This window comes from Loxodonta africana, chromosome 2, assembly GCF_030014295.1.
Source record: "Loxodonta africana isolate mLoxAfr1 chromosome 2, mLoxAfr1.hap2, whole genome shotgun sequence".
Taxonomy (NCBI): Eukaryota; Metazoa; Chordata; class Mammalia; order Proboscidea; family Elephantidae; genus Loxodonta; species Loxodonta africana.
In genome coordinates, this window is record NC_087343.1 from 63,722,894 (window position 1) to 63,746,240 (window position 23,347).

The window sequence follows — 23,347 nt, forward strand, 5'->3', positions numbered from 1 at the left end:
ATATTACAGCACCAAAAACCAAAACAAACAAATAAGTTTGCCACCAATCTGACATACCTGCTCCCTGCTTAGAGTGGTAGGTACTGTGTTGCTCATCTACATCCAGGTGCAGACCTCAATTCTAAGATATTTTCTATCTTGATATATGGTTATTACTTAACCCCCAAGCCTCTTCCTTTATTTGGGACACACCTTCATCTCTCTCCCCTTCTGTTGATCTTCTCCAACAAGAAGTGGGGTATCCATACAACCAACCCTTCCTCCACCATTCCCAATCTTAAGAAATTCCATTCTATAGTTGTCAAAGCTAGTTAATTGCTCAAGATCACCTGGAAGAATACTTTAGGATGACTGTCATTAGCCAGAGACACACCACTGACCCAATTTGCTTCAGTCAGCAGAAGGTCCAAGAATCCTGAGTCAGGTACTGTGAACCTGAGAAAGTACCTTAAACCATTACCAATACATCACTGCTCCAGTGCCCGGACTTGGAACTTTACCAGGTGCCATTGAGTCGATTCTGACTCATGATGACTCCATTTGTGTCAGAGTAGAACTCTGCTCCATAGGGTTTTCAATGGTTGATTTTTTTGAAGTAGATCTACAGGTCTTTCTTCCTAGGTTCCTCTGGGAGGACTCAAACTGCCAACCTTTCAGTTAGCAGCTGAAAGTGTTAATTTTTACACCATGACCTGGGACTCGTTCTTTCTAAATTTAGCTCATTTCCCATTATCTCCACATCTTTTCAGTCTTCCTGCTAAACTCTGGATTCTTTATCTATGTGGCACTATCCAAGAAACAAACCCTTTGGCCTTGCTCTTATCATATTTTCATCGATTGATGCACCAATTTGTTAACAGTTTTTTTTAGGGGGAAAAAAAGAAATACTACCTTACTTAATGAGACAGTAATTTATGAATCATTCTAATTTCAGAAATGTTAAAATGATAAAAGAATACTTCAAAACTGTCAAAATACAGAATGGCCTTGCTCACATTGTCATTCATTATAGGTTTTTTCTGCTCCAATATTTCCTATAAGAGTCTAAAATCTCATCTCCAAAGTACCTGTAGCACAGCACCTTCCAATGGAGTTTTCTGAGATGATGGAAACGTTCTACAATCTGTCTCATCCAATACCATAGAACTACACTTGGCTACTAAATGTTTGAAATGTGACTTCTATGCCTGAGAAGCTGAATTTATTTTATTTTACTTAATTTAATTTAAATAGCTGCATGTGGCAAGGGGTTACTGTACTAGTCAGCACAGTTATAGAATTTCTAATCTAGTATCTTCAGGCTCCGTTAAATGGATGCTACTATGCTCTAAAATGCAATTTGTTGCTTCTCTCACGTTATTGGACCTTGAGGAGTGGTCCATAGTCACTTGGTTCTCCACTGCCCTCCCAGTCTGTCCCACATTTTATCAAATTCTTTCATATATCACTGCTTCTTTTGTCATCTACACTGCTATTTCCTGATATCCAGGTCTCCTCCTCCCAGTTGCAAAAGAATCTTACATCTGGGCCACATTTTTTGTTTGTTTTTCCTGCCCCAGCTTGTACTGTCACCCTCAATAACAACACAGTAACAATTCTTCATATCCACCGCCACTGCACTTAGGAAAGTCAAGCCATGGAGATGTCATGTCTTAGAACTCTGCCCTCCAACACATTAAGCTCTGTAGTTCTCTCTCCCCCTTTAAGGCTTAGAACACTGTCAAAATATCCACTCTCTGACTGCAAAGTTCCTACCACTTGAACTCCCTATCTCACCCTGAACTTGGTATGCACCATTGTGAGAACAAGATTCCTAGAGTTCCAATCTCTGACCTTCCCTGATACCCATTTCTCTCTCTCTTCCTTCCAGGCTGCTAAGCATTGTTAGAAAATAAAATAAATAAATAATCATGTTAACTGGATGTTCTATGAATAATGCTACTTACTTTTACCAGGGATGCAATGTTTTTCAGTAATACTACTACTCAGTAAATTGTTGACAATCTTCACATTATTAAGTTCATACTCTTCCTTACTTGGCCTTCATTTACTGTCAATAGGACATAATAATCATAATAATGGTAACAATACTAAAATTAGCTAACATTTCTGAGAGTTTAAAGTGTAGCATGCAATATTCTAAACACTTTATATAAATAATATCATTGACTAGTCATAAGTGTTATTTGCGCTGCGTTCTGCTGAGCATACTATTTTCTCTCACTTTACAGGGGAGACAATATAGGTAAAACAGTTCCATTGCAATGAGAGGATAAAGGCTTTTGCATGAACTGACGCCCATCTACCATCTGAAACTACTACTTATTTGTATAGATGTAATTATGATTACTAATCAGTTGATCTTTAGAAAGGGCGATTATCAGGATGAGCCCTACCTAAGCACATGAACCCTTGAGTAACAATGTTTTCTGGCTAGGAGCAGAAGGGAAAGTCAGAGAGATTAGAAGAATGAGTGAGATTCAAGGTGGGGGGTTCTCCATTGCTGAGATGGAAGGAACCATGAGGCAAGGACCTGAGAGTGGCCTCTAGGAGGTGAAAGGGGTCCCTGACCAAAGCCAGCCAGGAGATGGGGGCGTTAGTCCTACAGCTATAAGGATGGGAATTCTTACAATAATAGGAATGGAGTTAGAAGATGATCCAGAGCTCCGAATAAGAAGGCAGGCAGCCAAAACCTTAATTTCAGCATTGTGAGACCCTGAGCAGATAACCCATTCCTGCCATTCTGACGCTCTGACCTAAAGAACTGTGAGTTAAGAAATGGGTGTTTTAAGTTGCTAAGTTTGTGAAAATTTTTATGCAACAATAGAAAACTAATATAGCCAAAAGCAAGTAGATAATTTGCTGCTGCAACTTTCATATCCTTAGATAATAAGATAATAAGAGGGAACATCTTATTGTTCTAAAAGATAAATTTGCAAATTTTCCTTTAAAATAAAATCTCAATCTAGCGTTGGTTGGAAAACACACACACATGTGTTTGCATGGCAGCCATCTCTTAAAAGACTCAGATGACTATATTATTCGTGTATTCCATATAGCATTCCAAAGTAAGATAATTTATTTAGCTAATGGCTAGAGTTCTTATTAGGGCCTATTAATGTATTAAAATAATGTTTGTTAAGCTCCACAAAGTCACAGTTGGCCTTTGAAATATTCAATGAGATACAGCTCCTATACCTCAAACAAACAAACATCAATGAGAGAGTTAGATGGTTGAAATTCAACGACTATTGTTTCACAGAACAAATAGATGACTTAACTTCCTCATTTGGAGGTTCTATTATATAAATTTTCATTAAGCCAACCGTAAGATTGCAGTTTGCAAAACTGAAAACAAGGCTTTTTCATAAAAAAACTTCTAAGTTAAAATTTTAAAATTATGAAAACATGAATATTTTAATGGCAAAAGGATAAACATTATTTTGTTTAGCTTTCAGTGGTAAGACACATTAAAATACAAATCATGTCACCAGTTATTTGCAGCATGAAAATAGAGTCAATATTTTGATTAAATAAATTAAAGTAACAACCTTAATGAGCAGTGATCTAAAATACTAAAATGGATTAACGAACGGAAGCATCCGAGACCCTGAGAATGTATACACGTCTATTACTTTCTGTAAGTAAAACATAAATAAGATCTCTAGTCTGTATCTGATGAATTATTCCTTATAAATATTTTCCTACTTTGCTCTAATTTTATTTTTAGTTCCACAATCCCTAAATGCTAAACCATTTGCTTCTTTCGAAAAACCACCAGGCTGACCTATCAGGAGGCTCTGTATTTTGCACACATTTAATTGTCCATACTTCCCCTCTTCAGTGCTAAGAACTGTCTGCTCTTTGGGCACATTCTGATGGTAAGAACTCAGTTATGTACCAACTTAGAGCCCCTCTAGTGGTATTTATGAGTCGGAAACAACTCAACGGCACACAACAACAGAGTAAGTGTGCTTGGCTCACTAGAGGCAATCAAGTCATGTTTCTCAAATTAAGCTAGACGGTGAAGAATTTGGACATGTGAATCGAATAGGAAATACCCTGGGACCACCTATTCTTTAAAAAAAAAAAAAAATCACTAAGCAGGTGATATGGATATTTTGTTGCGGTTCAAACAAGGATTAATGTACGATAGGAATGTTGTTGTCGTACTGTCAAGTTAATTCTGACTCATAGCAACCCCATGTGAAAGGGTAGAACTGCCTTATAGGGTTTTCTTGACTGTAATCTTTACAGTAGCAGACTGCCAAGTCCTCCTCCTACAGAGCCGCTGAGTCAGTTTGAAACACCATCCTTGCAGTTAGCAGCCGAGAGCTTAACCTTTGCGCCCCCAGGGCTCTATGACAGAAATTATTAAAAATGCACTAAATTCTAGAAATTTATTTGATTTTTTTCAAAACGGGCACAATCTAAGTTCATTGCCACGTGTATCTAGTATTTTATTCTTATCTAGACAATGAATTTTATGCAAACAATATGCTTTCTCTTTCTTTCTAGCTGCATTATGCATTGGTGTCTTTCCGCCTGCCCCCAGCTATCCTTTTATTTAGCAGGTGATATGGCTGAACCTATCACATGGAGTATGGTTCTCGATCCTGTTTTCAGTAGCGTATTTGGGTGCATGCTATTCCCTCAAAGCATCAGACAGATTTTTACATGATGTCGAAAAAGTTTTCATAAACAGAACATTATTCATAGTAAGGGTTTTCACTGCCAACCATGAGAGATGTCCAGTAGCCTTTTGGTTGCTTTTTGAGCATGAAATCACCAGAGGACTCCTTGTGCCTCCGGCAGAAGCTGAACATGGGCGATGAAAATTGACATACTTCCTAGGGATGAAGGAAAAAAATTAGCCCCCACACCGTCATCTGCTCCCTCCTTGCTAGCCTCACCTGTACCTGTGTCCACATTTTATCCTAAAAAATAGTTCAGTACTTTGTCCTTAAAGGCTGTGTTTCCCAGGGAGCCATTCATAAGTTTTGTAAAACAAGAGTCTGTAGTTCAATCATCGACATCTACCTTTTACTTAGCTGAATAGCAAGGAGAGGAAGAATTAAAACAAAAAATTGCTGCTGCAGAACCCACGGCAATTATATCAATGAGATTCTCCAGACAAAGCTTTACAGATTTTTAAAAGCTCAAGTTATATTTTTAATTTAATTACAATATGGAAGAAAAATAAAGGGGAACCCATGCAGTGGCATGAGAGAACAGCACCACAGGGGGTGTCATGGAATTCTGCCAGGCATTGCTGGGTCAGCCCTCAGTTATCTCTAATCTCCTCACCCATGCTTCTACGGAGCCCTGGTGGTGCAGTAATTAAGAGCTCGGCTGCTAACCAAAATGTCAGCAGTTCGAATCCACTAGCTGCTCTTTAGAAACCCTATGGGGCAGCTCTGCTCTGTCCTATAGGGTCGCTGGTAGTCGGAATTGACTCAGTGGCAGTGGGTTTGGTTTGGCTTGGTTTATGCTTCTATAGTTCTCTCTCTATGCCCAACGCTGTTCAGTAAAACTTTCTGCAATAATGGACATAGTCTATATCTCCAATACAAACCCACTAGCCACTAGCCACAAGCGGCTGTTTACAGTAACTAAAATTAAATTAAGTTAAAAATTCTGTTTCAGATGTGACTGTTGTTGTGTGACCTCGATTTGAGTCAATTCTGACTAATAGCAACCCTGTAGGACAGGGTAGAATTGCCCCACTGTGTTTCTGAGTCTGTAATCTTTTTTTAATCTTTATAGGAGCAGACCACCAGGTCTTTTCTCATGTGGAAATGCTGGTAGGTTAGCAGTCTAATGCTTAAGCATTGTGACCCCACGACAATGTAGATAAATTTAAACAGGGTTAGGTAAAATCTGTACTCCTCTTCTCTTGGCCTCTTCCTCCCACTGTCTTGTCTTTTATGGATACAGGTTGACACCTTTATATTATCTAGCTTCAGCAAATGTCTAATAATTCAAATTCATATTCCCATGAGGACGGAAAATTCCCTTATTAATAAAGGAATGTGCACAGACTTTCACTTTTGTCAAAGAATCTCCAATATTCTCTTTTCTGGAGAGTGTGGAAAGTTCAGTGTAACCTTTCCCTTCTGAAAATATGAGAGCAATGTCTGCCCTCCTGAGAATAGGGGTGGAAAGCCCTAATGAAAACGCAGACCATGATTTTGTTTGCTCAGTTGCGAAAAGAAACCACTTCACTGGGCAGCAACGCAATGCCATCTGTTAGGTGAGAGTCAAGGTCATGACTTCTATAACAGGAACCGCATCAAATGCCAGAAACGAAATACAGAAGTCTAACTGTTGCCTACACTAAACCTGTCCACCTATGTTTCAGGAGAGAGACAAATATTTTAGCTTCTGGGATGACCTTGTTAAGAGGTACATTGATTAGTCCTGGTTCTGCTACTGACAACCTGTGATCCCTTAGCTAAGTCATTTAGCTTTCCTAAGCCTCAGTCTTCTCCCCAAAAAACAGGGATAATAATTTTATGTCTCATGTATGTGGCAAAGATAAAATGAGGCCATGCCTGTGACAGCAGTTTGTGAACTGCGAAGTGAATATAAGCTAAAGGCACAATGTTTACTAACCATAAATTATGACTTTTAGAATAACACAAAATGATTTCAAAACACATTTGGGTACTTATTTTGTGCTAGGCAAATGGCCAATCACTTACATGCATTATCTTATTTTATCTCAAAATAATACTACCAAGCATGTGCTATTACTATGGCCATATTACAGAGGAGAAAACCAGTGCTTCATTAAACGGTTCAGGCAAGTTGCCTAAAGTTACCCAGCTAGTAAGTGCCAAGTGCCAGAGAGTGAACTTGAACCCAGGCTGGTCTCAACCCAGAAACCTGTGTTCTTAAAAACACTTATTCACAAAAACAAAAAGGCAGTCTTTTTTTTTTTACTTTATTACTGACATAACTACTTTGTTTTGTTTATGAAGACAAAGGTTTTAAGATTCGCTGTTAATTTTAAAAATTCTAAAGCAAAACAGACATATCTGTAACTGAAAAATCAACACTTTGTATTAAAAACTTTAATACTATTTAACGTGGAGCATTTTGAAATATTATTGTGGTATTCAGTTGAAAGAACTATTTCTTAGATATGACAAGACATCATGGGAATCACAAAGGGACCAGTATTAATTACTTAGGTATCTCTTTCAGAATTCTCCACTAATCTCGCGTGTAGATATTTACATCAATAAAGTGGTTCACATTATTTGACTCAATGTTTTTACTCCTGCCAATTACATTTCATAATATAAAAGAGATACAGCTGTGTGGGAAGGATGGGAGGGAAACAAGAATAAAAGTGAAATGCTTTGAGAAGGGATTAAGGTATAATCATTTTTTTTCTGACAAAGATATTTGCTATAAGGCAATCTGTCATCACAAAATGAAAAAGAAACTCCTAACACACTGCACTAGATGGAATTTAACAAATGCATTTCCATAAAAAAAAAAATAATGGCTTGCCCAATCAGCGTTATATCCTATGCAGATTGCAATGCTGTTGGTGGTTGGTACCCAAATACTAGGTCTTGCTGTCTTCAAGTCTCCTAATAAAGGAGGAAAACAAAAGTTATTGCTGCCTGTGCAGATCCCACAATAAAAAATAATACTAATCATAATCATAGCACTATTTAAGAGATAGTGAATGAGCCAGCATAAAGCCAAAAAGAAAAAGAAAAGAAAACCAAACCCGCAACTGCTGTCTACTCTATTCTGACTCATTGCGGCCCTGTAGGACAGGGTAGAACTGCCCCACTGAATTTCCAAGGAGTGCCTGGTGTGTTCGAACTGCTGATCTTTTGGGTAGCAGCCATAGCACTTAACCACTACACCACCAGGGTTTCCTGAGCCACTGTAAGGGTTTGAAAATAACTCCTAGCACTGGTTAGGGTGGCTATGGTTTGGAACGGTCTCGATGGCAACAGGTTTTTTTTTTTTGGTATAAAAATAAAAAAAATTATTTTTTTGGTAGTAGTGGCTAATTTCTCAGAGGCTAAATGAAAGTTTGGTGGTTCAAACCCTCCAGCCACTCTACAGGAGAAAAATATGGCAGTCTGCTTCCATGAAGATCACAGCCTTGGAAACCCTATGGGGCAGTTCTACTCTGTCTTACAGAATCACTGTAAGTCAGAATCGACTTAATGGCTGTGTTCATTATCTAGGGCTGCTACAACAGAAATACCCCAAGTGGATGGCTTCAGAAAACAGAAGTTTATTTTCTCACAGTCTAGTAGGCTAGAAGTCAGAGCATCAGCTCCAGGGGAAGGCCCTTGCTCTCCCCACTGGCTCTGGGGAAAGTCCCCTGTCATCAGTCTTGTCCTGGTCTAGGAGCTTCTCTGTGCAGGAACCCCATGTCCAAAGGATATGCTCTGCTCCTGGTGCTGCTTTCTTGGTGGTATGAGGTCCCCATGTCTCTGCTCACTTCTGTCTTTTAGATCTTAAAAGAGATTGGCTTAAAATACAACCTGATCTTGTAGATTGACTCATGCCTCATTAACATAACTGTCTCTAATCCTGCCTCATTAACATCATAGAGGTAGGATCCACAACACACAGGAAAATCACATCAGATGACAAAATGGTGTACCATCACACAATACTGGGAATCATGGCCTAACCAAGTTGACACATATTTTGGGGGGACACAAGTTAATCCACGACAACAGCAATGGGTTTGGTTTTTCTCGTAGCAGGGACCTTAACGGAGAGACAGACGTAGAGCTAAACATCTGAGCAGCAGGCCTTCCCCATCCCATATCCCCATACTTACAGCATCCCTTTTCACTGGCCTTTAAGATATGCATGAGCAGTTATTTTTATAAAGAAACATAAAGGTAAAGCACAGTTGTACATGGATGAAGTAAACCATGATGGACTGAGGACAGTGTGTGGTATTTTATATCAGAGATCCTATGAAAAATTTTCTTGAAAAAATGAGACAGATATAGGATCTCCCAAAGCCCCAGGTTTTCATAAGTTTTAGGACATTGGTGAATTCGTTGAGTAGCGTTTCTCTGGTGCTCAGTTATATGATTTTGCCTAGTCACTGAAATTCTTGCAGGAAGTGGTTACCTTTTGTAAAGAGCTACATAGTGGAGTTTTTGTTCTAATTCCCATTTGCTTTTGTTTTTTGGAAGGTGGGACTAGAAAAATTTCTGCTGAATTCCACCATCTAGAATTCTCTTTTTACAATATAGTAACTATATCCCTGGGTGAAGCAAATGGTTAACATGCACTCCTGATAATTGAAAGATTGGTAGTTTGAGTCCACCCAGAGGTGCCTCAGAAGAAGGGCCTGGTGATCTATTTCTGAAAAATCAGCCATTGAAACCCTGTGGAGCATAGTTCTGCTCTGACACACATGGGGTCGCCAAGTTTCCATTATTTCTTCTATGCACATTATTGAGTAGTTTGCATTTTATAGTTAACTTTAGTATTGTCAATGCTTTTTGCAGATTATTTAATACAGATTTGCTAGCTCAATTTTTAATGACAATTTTATAGCCTGTTGTTATAACAGACCCCTTCTTTTGGACATTTAGTGTTCTTTCCTTTTTTTCCCCCATTATAAACAATACTATGATGAACAGCTTTTTAACCCATGTATCTTAGCTAATTTACCTGGTTATATTCTAAAGCTAAATTTCCATAGGGTAGAGAACATTTTGTGTTTGGGAGAGATGGTTTGCATTTGCAGAATGCTAATTCTTGGTGATAGCAATTTAAGGGCTAGATTGGAGGAGGGAAACAGGAAACTGAAGACTGAGAAGCCCATAACCTAAACTCAGGCAATGGCAATAGAAATGCAGATGAGGAGAAGCAGATTCTGAAGATAATTAGAGGGTAGAATCAACCGGATGTGGAGTCTGATTGATATGGGGCAAGGGAGAGATTTGAGGAGAGAGAGAGAAGTCAAGAGTGACCCGAAGGCTTCTAGCTGAAGCAACTGGGGAGTAGATAATGAGTTCTAAATTGAACTTGCTGAGCTTGAGGTGCCTTCAAGGCATCCTTGTAGATAGAGTCAATGCATAGGGCACAGATAGAGCTATAATAGAAACCCAGGACTGAGACCCATTCAAGTCTATGCAGATAAGAGGAACACAATAAAATCTAGTTTTATTTCACTTGGCCCACTAGTTTGCCTACAATTGTCCCATCTGCTTGCTCCAATTAACTTTCCTTTCACCCTCCACCAGTTTTTAAAGATAGAATGTTTGTGTGTGTGTGTTGGCTTGGGGATTGCACAGGAACACGTCCTTGGTTACTGTCTGAAGTCCATCAGTTTGATACAACAGCTCTTTTCTAATATTAACACTTCAGTCTTAAAACAAAACAAAAGCAGCTTTAGTCTTACTATAAAAGAAACTAATTGAGGAAAGGGAAAAAAATGTAGATTTAAAACCAGAGTGCCAAAAGAACAAACATTGGAAAGTAATGATTGCTTAATCAATTATATGTACTTAGTGAAGGGTAAATATCATCAGAGTAATGCTCAATATATAAATATACAGTGGACTGCCAAAAAGACAAACAAATCTGTCTTGGAAGAAGTACAATCGGAATGCTCCTTAGAAGCAAGGTTGGCAAGACTACGTCTCACATACTTTGGACATATTATCAGAAGAGATCAGTGTATGGGAAGGATAACATGCTTGAGAAATAGAGGGTCATCGAAAAAGAGGAAGGCCCTCAAAGAAATGGATTGACACAGTGGCTGCAACAATGGTCTTAAGCATAACGATTCTGAGGATGGTACAGGACCAGGCAGTGTTTCAGTCTGTTGTACGTAGAGTTGCTATCAGTCGGAACCAACTTAACAGCAACTACCAATACAAAAACAATGATTAATACTTGTAGTGCCCACTGTACTTTGGAGCCCTGGTGGCGCAGTGGTTAAAAGCTCAGCTGCTTGAATCCACCAGCCACTCCTTGGAAACCCTATGGGACAGTTCTGTCCTATAGGGTCACTATAAGTCGGAATTGACTTGATGGCAATGGGTTTGGTTTATTTTAACGTACTTTGAAAAAGATTTAAACATACATTAACACTTTTGATTTTTACCACACCCCTGGAAGGTACATAAATTGTTTTTATAACCAATTTACATATCTGAGGAACAAGAGGCTTGGAAAAGCTAAACAATTTTTTTGTTATTACACAACCAGTAAATGTCAAAGCTGGGACTTGAACCCTGGCCTTCAGACTCCAAGACCAGAGTTCTTCCCATTACTCTTTAATTGCCTCAAAAAGAAATATATATATATATATATCTTTACTGCCTCCTCCTTTTCTCACTCTTCCTCCTCCTCTTCTAATCAAGATAATTTGATCTGAACTGTTAATTTAAAATCTATTACATTCTTACAGCAAAGAAGTTTTCAAGTCATTTAACAATAATTTATAAACGGGTATTTCTACTGCAACAGCTAAGCCTGAGTACAGTGCTTCCAGGCAGTCCCCAATATGAAGATTCATTTTGCTGACCCCTTTGGACAGTGTGTAAGTGCCAGCTGACTCAGAGCCCTGTGCACATCACTTGGCATCTTTTCCCAGAGGCATGTCCTTCTGGTACATTCTTCAGTCACCTTCAACTCCATAAATCCTGGCTGATAACTGTGTGTGCGTTCTCAAGTCATATTGCCTTTTGAAATCATTAGGTTGTCACTTCTTGCACTAAAAGGAAAGATTTTTGAGCATGGCTCTTTCTCAATACTGAAGTATCTCTAGAAATTTATCATAGGCCGTTATTCTCTAACTACATGGCTCAGATTTAAAGCAATCCTAAAACTCTTTCCTTCTTGCTTATTCTCCTCTCTCTTTCATTCTCAGAAGCTTATAGACTGTTTATTCCCAGATAATGCTACTCAGAAATCATATTTGTTTTTAGGGTTTTTTTTTTCCCCCCCAACTGTATCTCATTTGGAAGCACTGACTTTAACTGGTTCAGTTTCCTTAATCTTGAAGGTTAAAATAACTGTCTTTGGCTTTCCAATTTATTTTAGAAAGCCATCTTAACTGTAACAGGAGACATCTAACCAAGATTTCAAGAAAAATATTCTGATCAAGGTCAATTTTTGTTCTTGGCTGAAAACTGTTTATTGCATGCTTGATGCCACTTTTTTTTTTTTATAACAGTTTTATTGAGCCACAATTAACATACAATAAACTGCACATATTTAACGTATAAAATTTGACAAGTTCATATATATATATAACAAAAAAACCCAGTGCTGTCAACTGGATTCGGGCTCGTAGAGACTCCACAGGACAGAGTAGAACTGCCCCATAGAGTTTCCAAGGAGCACCTGGTGGCTTTGAATTGCCGACCTCTTGGTTAGCAGCCTTAGCACTTAACCGCTTTGCCACCAAGGGTTCCAATAACCACTATGCCACCAGGGGTTCCGATATATGCATAGGCCCATGAAACATCACCACAAGCAAGACAATGAATGTATTTATCAATCCTAACGCATTCCATGTGCCTTTGCGTTTCTGCCTCTCACCTCCCCCCAGCATCTCTTCCCAGGCAACCACTGAAGCCCAGTATATTCCTAGGGGAAAGCCTCAATATTGTAAAGACATCAAATCCCCTTAGATTTTTGTATAAATTTTATTTTATTTTAATAAAAACAGAATTCTTTAAAAATGGGACAAGATTACCTGGCGGGGGAGGGGGAAACAACTTTAAGTGAAGCTATTACAAGTCAATCAGAAAAAGATGAACAACCCAATATAAAATTAGGCAAAGTCCATAGAGAAGGCCACGTTCAAAAAAAAAAAAAAAAAAATCCTTTGCCGTCGATTCCTGCTCATAGCGACCCCTATAGGACAGAGTAGAACTGCCCCAAAAGTTTCCAAAGAGCAGCCGACGGACTCGAGCTGCTACCTTCTTCGGTTAGCAACCAAGCTCTTAATCACTGCGCCACCAGGGCTTTAGAGAATGCCCGTTCCCAAAAAATGACTGTTTTTGTTGTTAGGTGCCATTGAGTCAGTTCCGACTCATAGCGACCCTATGTACAGCAGAAAGAAACACTGCCCGGTCCTGCGCAGAAAGAAACACTGCCCGGTCCTGCGCCATCCTTACAATTGTTGTTATGCTAAAGTCCATTGTTGGAGACAATGTGTCAGGGGCCAATAAACAAGTTAAAACCTAACTAATAATCAAAGAAAGGAAAATTAAAATAACAATGATATATTTGTTTTATTTCTCTTCTTGGCAAAGGTTAAAAAGATAAAATAATGCCAACTGATACAGTGGAGTTTTCAAAGAAGACACTAATATATTGCTGGAGGAAGCTCTGCAAATTTCTGGAAGGAAATTTGGCAATAAGGATCACAGTATTAAATGTACATTATTTTTGACCCAACATTTCTATGTCTAAAAATTTATGCTAAGGCAATAAGCAAGAATGAGGGCAATGTCTACATGTTGGGGGTAACATAAAAGTGTCATGAGCAAACTGGTTCATCTGTGTGATGGAATCACCGGAGGCCATTTAGGTAGTGAAGTTTGTACGGATTAAAGTGGAAAAAAAGAATAAAAGAGAAAAGGAAATACATACAGAATGGTTTCTTTATTTTTGTGTGGAAAAAGACCTCTAATGTGTTTATGCATTCATCAAAAGGAGTGTGGAAAGATCTACATGAAATCTAACAGAAGTTTTCTGTGGGAGTGTGGGGGGTAAAAGTGCAAATAACTTTCACTTAGTAGCTATTTGTATTATTTTACTGGGAAATATTCTTCTACTCTTATAATTTAGAATATTTTCATTTAAATAAAAGTATGCATAATATGCTCTTATTAAATTTATACAGTTGTGCATATCTTTCTGAACATATCTAAGAAAAAATTTTTTTTCCAAGAAAAAACTCCAATGTACTGACTGCTATTCTATGACTGCAAGTAACATTAAAAAAAAAAAAAAAATTTTTTGTCAGTCTTGATTTTTCTAACATTTTTTCAAATGATCCTGTGTGGAAAATAATTTTAAAAATCATCTCTGTTTAGGTGAAATCAACATAATAAAAAACATCACTTAAAAAAAAATCTCTGAGACTTACATAAGTGGAAAAACATACTTTGCTCATGGATGGGAAGACTTAACATTATAAAAATGTCTATTCTACCAAAAGCGAACTATATATTTAATGCAATTCCGATCCAAATCCCAAGGACATTCTTTAGTAAGATGGAGAAAGAAATCACCAACTTCATATGGAAGGGAAAGAGGCCCCAGATAAGTAAAGCATTACTGAAAAAGAAGAACAAAGTGGGAGGCCTTACTTTACCTGATTTTAGAACCTATTATACCACCACAGTAGTCAAAACAGCCAGGTACTGGTACAACAACAGATACATGGACTGGTGGAACAGAATTGAGAATCCAGACATAAATCCATCCACATATGAGCAGTAGATATTTGACAAAGGCCCCAAAACAGTTAAAGGGGGAAAAGACAGTCTTTTTAACAAATGGTGCTGGCATAACTGGATATCCATCTGCAAAAAAATGAAACAAGACCCATACCTCACACCCTGCACAAAAACAAGCTCAAAATGGATCAAAGACCTAAGTATAAAATCTAAAACTATAAAGATCATGGAAGAAATATAGGGACAATGTTAGGAGCCCTAATACATGGCATAAACAGTATACAAAACATTACTAAGAATGCAGAAGAAAAACTAGATAACTGGAAGCTCCTAAAAATCAAACACCTATGCTCATCCAAAGACTTCACCAAAAGAGTAAAAAGACTACCTACAGACTGGGAAAAAGTTTTTAGCTATGACATTTCCGATCAGCACCTGATCTCTAAAATCTACATGATACTGCAAAAACTCAACTACAGAAAGACAAATAACCCCATTGAAAAACGGGCAAAAGATATGAATAGACACTTCACTAAAGAAGACATTCAGGTAGCTAACAGATACATGAGGAAATGTTCACGATCATTAGCCATTAGAGAAATGCAGATCAAAACTACAATGAGATTTCATCTCACTCCAACAAGGCTGGCATTAATCCAAAAAACACAAAATAATAAATGTTGGAGAGGCTGTGGAGAGATTGGAACACTTCGACACTGCTGGTGAGAATGTAAAATGGTACAACTACTTTGGAAATCGATTTGGTGCTTTCTTAAAAATCTACAAATAGAACTACCATACGATCCAGTAATCCCACTCCTCAGAATATATCCTAGAGAAATAAGAGCCTTTACATGAACAGGTATATGCACACTAATGTTTATTGCAGCACTGTTTACAATAGCAAAAACATGGAAGGAACCAAGGTGCCCATCAACAGATGAATGGATAAATAGATTATAGTATGTTCACACAATGGAATACTATGCATCGATAAAGAACAGTGAGGAATCTGTGAAACATTTCATAACATGGAGAAACCTGAAAGGCATTATGCTGAGTGAAATTACTCAGCTGCAAAATGACAAATATTGTATAAGACCACTATTATAAGAACTTTAGAAATAGTTTAAAATGAGAAGAAAACATTCTTTTGTGGTTATGAGGGGGGGAGGGAGGCAGGGTGGGAGAGGGATATTCACTAATTAGATAGTAGATAAGAACTACTTTAGGTGAAGGGAAAGACAACACATAATACAGGGGAGATCAGCACAACTGGACTAAACCAAAAGCAAAGAGGCTTCCTGAAGAAACTGAATACTTCGAAGGCCAGTGTAGCAGGAGCAGGGGTTTGGGGACCATGGTTTCAGGGGTATCTAAGTCAATTGGCATAATAAAATCTATTAGGAAAACATTCTGCATCCCACTTTGAAGAGGGGCATCTGGGGTCTTAAACGCTAGCAAGCAAGATGCATCAACTGGTCTCAGCCCACCTGGATCAAAGGAGAATGAAGAACACCAAGGACACAAGGTAATTACAAGCCCAGGAGACAGAAAGGGCCACATGAACCACAGGCTACATCATCCTGAGACCAGAAGAACTAGATGGTGCCCGGCTACAACCAATGACTGCCCTGACAGAGAACACAACAGAGAAACCCCTGAGGGAGCAGGAGAGCAGTGGGATGCAGACCCCAAATTCTCATAAAAAGACCAGACTTAATGGTCTGACTGAGACCAGAAGGACCCCAGTGGTCATGGCCCCCAGACCTTCTGTTGGCCCAGGACAAGAACCATTCCCAAAGCCAACTCTTCAGACAGGGTTTGGACTGGACAACGGGTTGGAGAGGGATGCTGGTGAGGAGTGAGGTTCTTGGATCAGGTGGACACATGAGACTGTGTTGGCATCTCCTGCCTGGATGGGAGATGAGAGTGTAGAGAGGGTTAGAAGCTGGCAAAATGGACACGAAAAGAGAGAGTGGAGGGAGAGGGCGGGCTGTCTCATTGGGGGAGAGTAATTGGGAGTATGTAGCAAGGTGTGTATGTTTTTGTGTGAGAGACTGACTTGATTTGTAAACTTTCACTTAAAGCACAATAAAAATTATTTTTAAAAAAATCTCTGAAATTTACTTCTGTTTAAATGCTGGCTATAGTAATCAAGTAGATGGTGACTGAAGAGACTTCTGTTTCCTGCCAAGATGGAGTAAAAGGAACCAGGCTTATTTTCTCTTGAAAAAACTGGACAAAATATATGAAGCAACAGTTTTCAGACACTGGACAACAGATAGCACAGGACAGTGAGCAAGAGAAAAGGAAAATGCATGAGGTGTGTCCTATGATTGCCCCAGCCTACTGCTTGGAGCAAGTTGCCAGGCCACAGCATGGAGAGGGGGAACCCAGCCAGAGCCGTAGGGTCTCCCTAAATTGAAGAGATGGAGCAGGGAGTTGGGGTAGGTCAAGGCAGCTCGAGTGTGCTAAGAGGAATGACAAAGAGGACACCATTGCCCAGAAAGAGAGAGGGAGACATCTGGATAAGCTACCCCTAGAGCCTTCAGTTGAGTGGTGATCAGCCTGTGAAGGGGTGAGGGTGGACAGGTGCTTGTTGTCAGGAAGGAGCAGGGGGATAGATAAATTCATGATCTAATTGTGGTAATTTTCTCACAGATGTGTAATCATATAACAACATTTATAAATTGTACACTTTAAATATGCACAGCTTATTGTGCATCAATTTTCTTGCAATAAAAGTTTTAAAAGACTTTATAAAGAAAAAAATGCACAGTGAAAAATAAGGCATTGCTGAAAGATTTTTTTTTTCTTTAATATATAACTTAGTATCAGCATACTTTTATCCATCTTCATGGGGCTCTGGTGGCACTGTGATTAAGAGCTACAGCTGCTAACCAAAAGGTCCACAGTTCTAATACATCAGTCGTCCTTGGAAATCCTATACTGGGCAGTTCTACTCTGTCCTATTTGGTCACTATGGGTTGGAATTGACTTGACGGTAACAGGTTTGTTTTTTTGTTTTGGTTTGCAGGTTATCCAGTGGCATACTCTAAGTAAGTGAGGATACTACCAAAACACTTATAGACTATAGACTTTGTATCTGGATGTGACAAATTACTTTTTAAAATCTTAATGGCTTTACCTAGTAGATCAAAGTTTCCCTAACGTGACAATTTAGTCATGACTTACCCCTCTAAGAAATGATAATTCACTAATAACACTTAAGGCTGTATACCAGGGTGTTTTGTTTTGTTTTGGTCCTCCAAGCATAATAATGATAGTGTGATTCCCATGGCATCTTTAGAAGGTATATCAATGGTATTAACTCCCAGAAAAGGGAGAAATTCATGCCAAGACAGACATAATAATACATATGGCAGAGTCTACTGAATTTAGAACAAGCCTTGGCTTAACCGAACATTAAGAGCTATTCTTTGAGTAAGACAACAGAAGGGAAACAGGAAGCCAAGTGTCCATATTGTCCAGGGCAGTCCTGAGCTTATCTACATTGTGGGTGGATCTTGTATGTTCCCAGAATCAAATACCACTGGGACAAATTTATCTATACTGAGTGCTCTCAACCAGCTCATTTGAGGTAAAATAATACAGTGGCAGCAACAATGGGCTCAAACCCAGCAAGGATTGAAAGGATGGCGCAGGACCAGGCAGTGTTTCATTCTGCCCTATGTAGGGTCATTATTTGTCAGAACCAACTAGATGGCACCTAACAACAACAACGGTATCTGGGCAGCCAATTGCAGGGATGTTGGTTCCTGTACTGGTCTAAGTAATGCATTATTGACCTACAGTTAAACTGATCTGAAGGTCAGGCTTCTAGGATTTCTCAGTTTCATACTCTGAATTATTTGTGGTCTTTTAGGATAGGCCAAGGCTATATTAGAGGTTTGTGACTCATCTTAGCCGGAACAACAGAAACAAACCTGGTGTCACAGTAGCATGCGGGCTGCAGGTGTAACAAAATTATAAGAAAATTAGTGCCTGTGTATTTTGCTTTGCAAATTGCCCCTGAGTTGTGGCCCCACGGCCATGCTGCACTGCTCACTCCAAGTTGCTGTATTGAGAAAGAATTTAAATAACTCACGTGTGTACATTGCAACTTCTTCCAGAGGTTCTTGTCACCATTTATTTCAGGTTTTTCAGGTGAACTATTTTTTTTATCCTGTATGTGAGCTTACAGACTTTTTTTATTTTTTTGTTATACACTTCGTGTTTGTGGGTGTGGGTGTGTGAGCCTTGTAATTAATAAGACATACAGCGGATTCTAAGCTACTTAAGGACCACACTGAAAACCTAAAGGGCAATCCAGGTCCTAAACACTGAATTAGGTTTTCACTCTATTATTCACAATGCCACCAGATGCTTTAAAATAAACCAGGGAAACATTTCATACGAAATGGATTACTTCCTCCTATGAAAGTCCCAATAATAGAAAACAAATGGACAGTTAAAGCTTCCCAGAGCCCAGCTTTTTCTCCCTTTAGGGATTGTGTTATTAAATGGAAGGGGTAACTTAAAGCAATAGTGAAATAATGGCTAACAAAAAGAACTTCGATGAGAAGCTTTTATGAAATAGTCTCTCAGAATTAGTGTCTGAACTCTAAAAAAAAAAAGAACTATTTTTGTATAACTGTAAAACCAGCTTCTTTGTCTCCTTTGGCAGGAAGATTTCTTTTATTCTAGAAATGTTCCTGTCAGAGAGGTGGATTGATCACGACGCTATGAAGGATGAAGCTCCAGGGCTCCTCACTTACACTGACCTGTTTCTAAGGCAGTGGAAAGGCCTGTAACGGTGGGTTTACGTAACCAAGTGCTTTAGAAATTTTGTAAAAGTGAGATATATTAACTGCAGTAGTATAAGACCATCATCACCCATCTGTCAATTTGTCATACTGTGGTGGCATGCATGGTGCTATGATGCTGGAAGCTATGCCATCGGTATTTCAAATACAAGCAGGGTCATCCATGGTGGACAGGTTTCAGCAGAGCTTCCAGACTAAGACAGACCAGGAAGAAAGGCCTGGAAAATTGGTGTTGTTGTTAGGTACCATCGAGTAGGTTCCAACTCATAGTGACCCCATGCACAACAGGATGAAACACAGCCCAATCCTGTGCCATCCTCACGGTTGTTGTTATGCTTAAGCCCATTGTTGCAGCTACTGTGTCAATCCATCTCATTGAGGGTCTTCCTCTTTTTCACTGACCCTCTACTTTATCAAGCGTGATGTCCTTCTCCAGGGACTGACTCCTCCTGAAAATATGCCTAAAGTATGTAAGATGTAGTCTCGCAATCCTTGTTTCTAAGGAGCATTCCAGTTGTACTTCTTCCAAGACACTCTGAAAATTAGCCAACAAAAATCCTACGGATCACAACAGAATATCATCCAATATAGTGCTGGAAGATGGAACCTCCATGTTGGAAGGCACTCAAAGTACACAGTGTCCAGAACAGTGTACTTAAGCATTCCAATGACCATGAAGATGGAACAGAACTGGGCAATGTACATGGGTTTGCCATGAGTCAGAGCCAACTGGACAACAACTAGCAAGAGTTTAAGACCAATGTCTACACATTGATTTTGCCTCTATCAGACTTCCTCTTGGCTTGGTAACATTGGAGTGGCTGTGGGCCTTTTTGTAATTTGGCTAATTGGAAGCTGAATTGGGGATATGTTTAGTTTTTTATTTGGCGGGATTATATTTATTTGGTTCTCTATCTCTGCCGTGTATGTTGTTGTTCTTTTCCTGTTGTTAATTGCTGTTGAGTCCATTCTGACTCGTGGTAACAACATGTGTGCAGAGTAGGACTGCTCTATAGGGTTTTCAAGGGTGTGACCTTTCAGAAGCAATTGCAAGGTCAGTATTTCTGAGGTGTCCCTGGGTGGGTTCAAATCAGCAATTTTTCAGCTAGCAGTTGAGTGCTTAACCATTTTGCCACCCAGGGACTACCTTCCATGTATAGTTAGGTTGTTGCTAGCTGTTCTGGTATAGGAATAGCTTCCAGGAACACTCATTATAACAACTGTGCCAGCTCACACAGCATTGTGGCATAAGGTGAAGAGCCCAAGGTCACGCTGTGATAGGAGGGCGCTCTACAGCTCCCAGCACCACAAGTTTGCATCAAGGAGACACAGTTTTAAAATGTATAAAGCCAAAAGCTGGTTTTTGAAAACTCTTGCAAATCTCATAGGTCAAAAATGAAAGACATTCAACAGAGGTTTTCCCAAGCTTGACCACAATCCTAAGAATGTATATGAAATCATCAATAACAAATTGAGAAACTTAACTTTTCTAAACTATTGATAGTAAAGCATTCGATTACCATCAATCGTACTAGAGAAAATGACATTATCTTTTTATTCTCACTGTAGAAAAATTACAAAATCATCATCATGTGAAGAAGCAATCAGGATATACAGACAAAAACTACACAGCCAAAAAAAAAGAAATAGGTAAAAGCAGTTGATATTTAAAAATTAATTTAATTTTATAGATTTTATACTTGTGAAATTTGTCAGCTTTCTTGAATTTGTAATTTGTTGTGGTTTCTTTTCTCGCTCTAAACAAATAATAGCTACTTAATTTTGTATCCACTGCTCTTAAAGCAGGCTTCCCTAATTATTTTAAGCCTAATTATTTAAAAGCTTCACCTGTCACTTATCAAGCACCATATTCACCCTGGGACACGAGTAACACTGAATCCCCCTCCCTTTCTTCACATTACGCCTAAGTAATGCAATGGATATAAATCTCTCCATTTCTTAGACTCCAAATTCTAAACTTCAGCAATCTTAAGGAACTGGTTTTAGTGAATATCCAGGAATATGATAGGGCAAATACTATTGCAAAATTAAAAATAAAAATAAAAAAAATGTAAAAGACTCTCCCTTTCCTTGATAGCATTGAAATGATTCCTAATAGTACTTTTTGAACTGAATTTGTCTCATAAGTGTTGGCTGTATATACCTACTCCCCCAGAAAGATTATTTTTTAATCTTGATATATAAAATCTGATTACGTTCTCAATATATGGCAATGTATTTTGAATACTTACTTGGCTAAATATTCATAAACACACACAAGCTAAGATCAACATGGAGACAGGCTTTGTACATTTCTAACTGAAAGTACTAAACTTTGTAAACAGTATATTTCACAAGTCTGTTATACTTGTTAAGCTTCACAACTCTTCCTACCAAGAGCACACAACGTGGCATCACCACAGCCTCCTAGTTGAAAGTTTTCATTACATTCAGCAAATTACACAAATCACGTATGACAAAAGGCAGCTACCAGAGAGCTGCTGTTACAGATAGTTTTTCGTGTAATAATTTATATGTTAATTTTGGTAAACAAAGGCCAAATATAAAAGAGAAACATAACACTAATCAAACCTTTAGCTAATAAGGCTTCCCATTAAAACCCATTGCTGTCAAGTTGATTCTGACTCATCGAGACCCTACCTACAGGACAGAGTAGAACTGCCCCACAGGGTTTCCCAGAAGTGGCTGGTGGATTTGAACTGTTGATCTTTTGGTTAGCACCTAAGCTCTAAAGCACTGTGCCACCAGGCCGCCAATAAGGATAGACCTGGTATTTTTTAAAGTGTGAATTTATATATTCTGATTACCTGTATCATTCGTGCTAATATTTCCCATCTTTCCTAGTACATTATTTGTGTGTGTGTATATATATGTTTTCAAATTTACTTTTGAAATTAGAAATTCTCAATTTTTTTTAATGAGGAAAATATTGATTTCCTATATACTGATGTATTTTCTATAAAATGTGTAGGATGTAACACACTTTAAAAGAATTAAAATATATCTTAAGATTCATCTCCTAGCATACTGATTCCCAAAAAACCCAGTGCCGTCATCGATAGCATATCCATTACATCCACTAAAAGAAAGAATTGCAGATAAGGTGAAAAAAGATCAGAGGTTGGGGGAGTACAGAAAAAAAATATTCTTTAATATTTTCAATTCCGAAAATATTTTAATAAAATACTCAAAGGAAAAAATGTTGTATCAGGGATTATTTCAATGTGTTCACATTAAGAAACCCAATACTCTATAAAAAGATTTGAATTAAAATTAATTTAGGAAATAATTTCTCATTAAAAGATCACTGAATTGAACTACTAAACCCATAACATGTTAACATGATGTGATCTCCACATGCTTCTGCGGGAAGAGAGCTACGTAAAATAAGACACAGCTAACCCAGTGCTTTCAACTTGAGAGAATACCAGGTAAGGGGAACAAGAATGCGATTCCAGTGGTACATACACCCCTAAAATGGAATGCACATTCTCTGGGTGACAGCGTGTATACGTATAGTTTCCAAGAGAGGACTGCTAGACCTTGGGAGATTCTTGGAGGATTTCAAAGCCTCCAAAAGATACCATAAACCTTGTCTTTTTCCCGCCCCCCGACTGTAATAGAGTATTTTCTTTGGAAAGGAAAAAGAAATGAAGTTCTATTTGTGATGATGCTGTCCCAGTCTCACCCACACATCATACAATGGAGAGAAGAAAAAAAAAAAGTTCCAAGAGAGATTTGATAATTTCAAGGAACAAAGTACTTGGGAGACATAGTCATTGAACAATTCCCCGAGTGCTCATGTGTGAGCAATGTGAAAATTCTAAAAATACTGTTCAGTGACATCGCTGCAGTTCTTCAAAATACTGGACTACAAAAAAAACAAAGTCTTTTTTTCCAAGTCAGACTCTCAAATATGACTCTACTTACACAATAATTTTATACGGCATTACACAATAATTGGAAATAGGCTTGAGCCTATGGATACTTTAAGAAACGAAATGCTATGACTGTGAGCTTTTGCATTCAATAAAGGATAAAGAGGATGATTAATTATTAATTTAT

The 23,347-nt window shown here is 38.4% G+C and overlaps 1 protein-coding gene and 1 long non-coding RNA gene across 6 annotated transcripts in view; both read right to left on the reverse strand.

The window, feature by feature from the left end:
* The window catches only part of LOC111749967 (uncharacterized), a 32,519-nt gene extending 17,500 nt beyond the window's left edge, over positions 1-15,019 (reverse strand). The window contains exon 1 of the long non-coding RNA XR_002785131.2: positions 1,947-15,019. This is a non-coding gene — a long non-coding RNA (uncharacterized LOC111749967). The remainder of the gene's footprint in view (positions 1-1,946) is intronic.
* PDE4D (phosphodiesterase 4D) overlaps positions 1-23,347 on the reverse strand; it is a 1,416,439-nt gene that overhangs the window by 709,782 nt on the left and 683,310 nt on the right. The window lies entirely within an intron of this gene.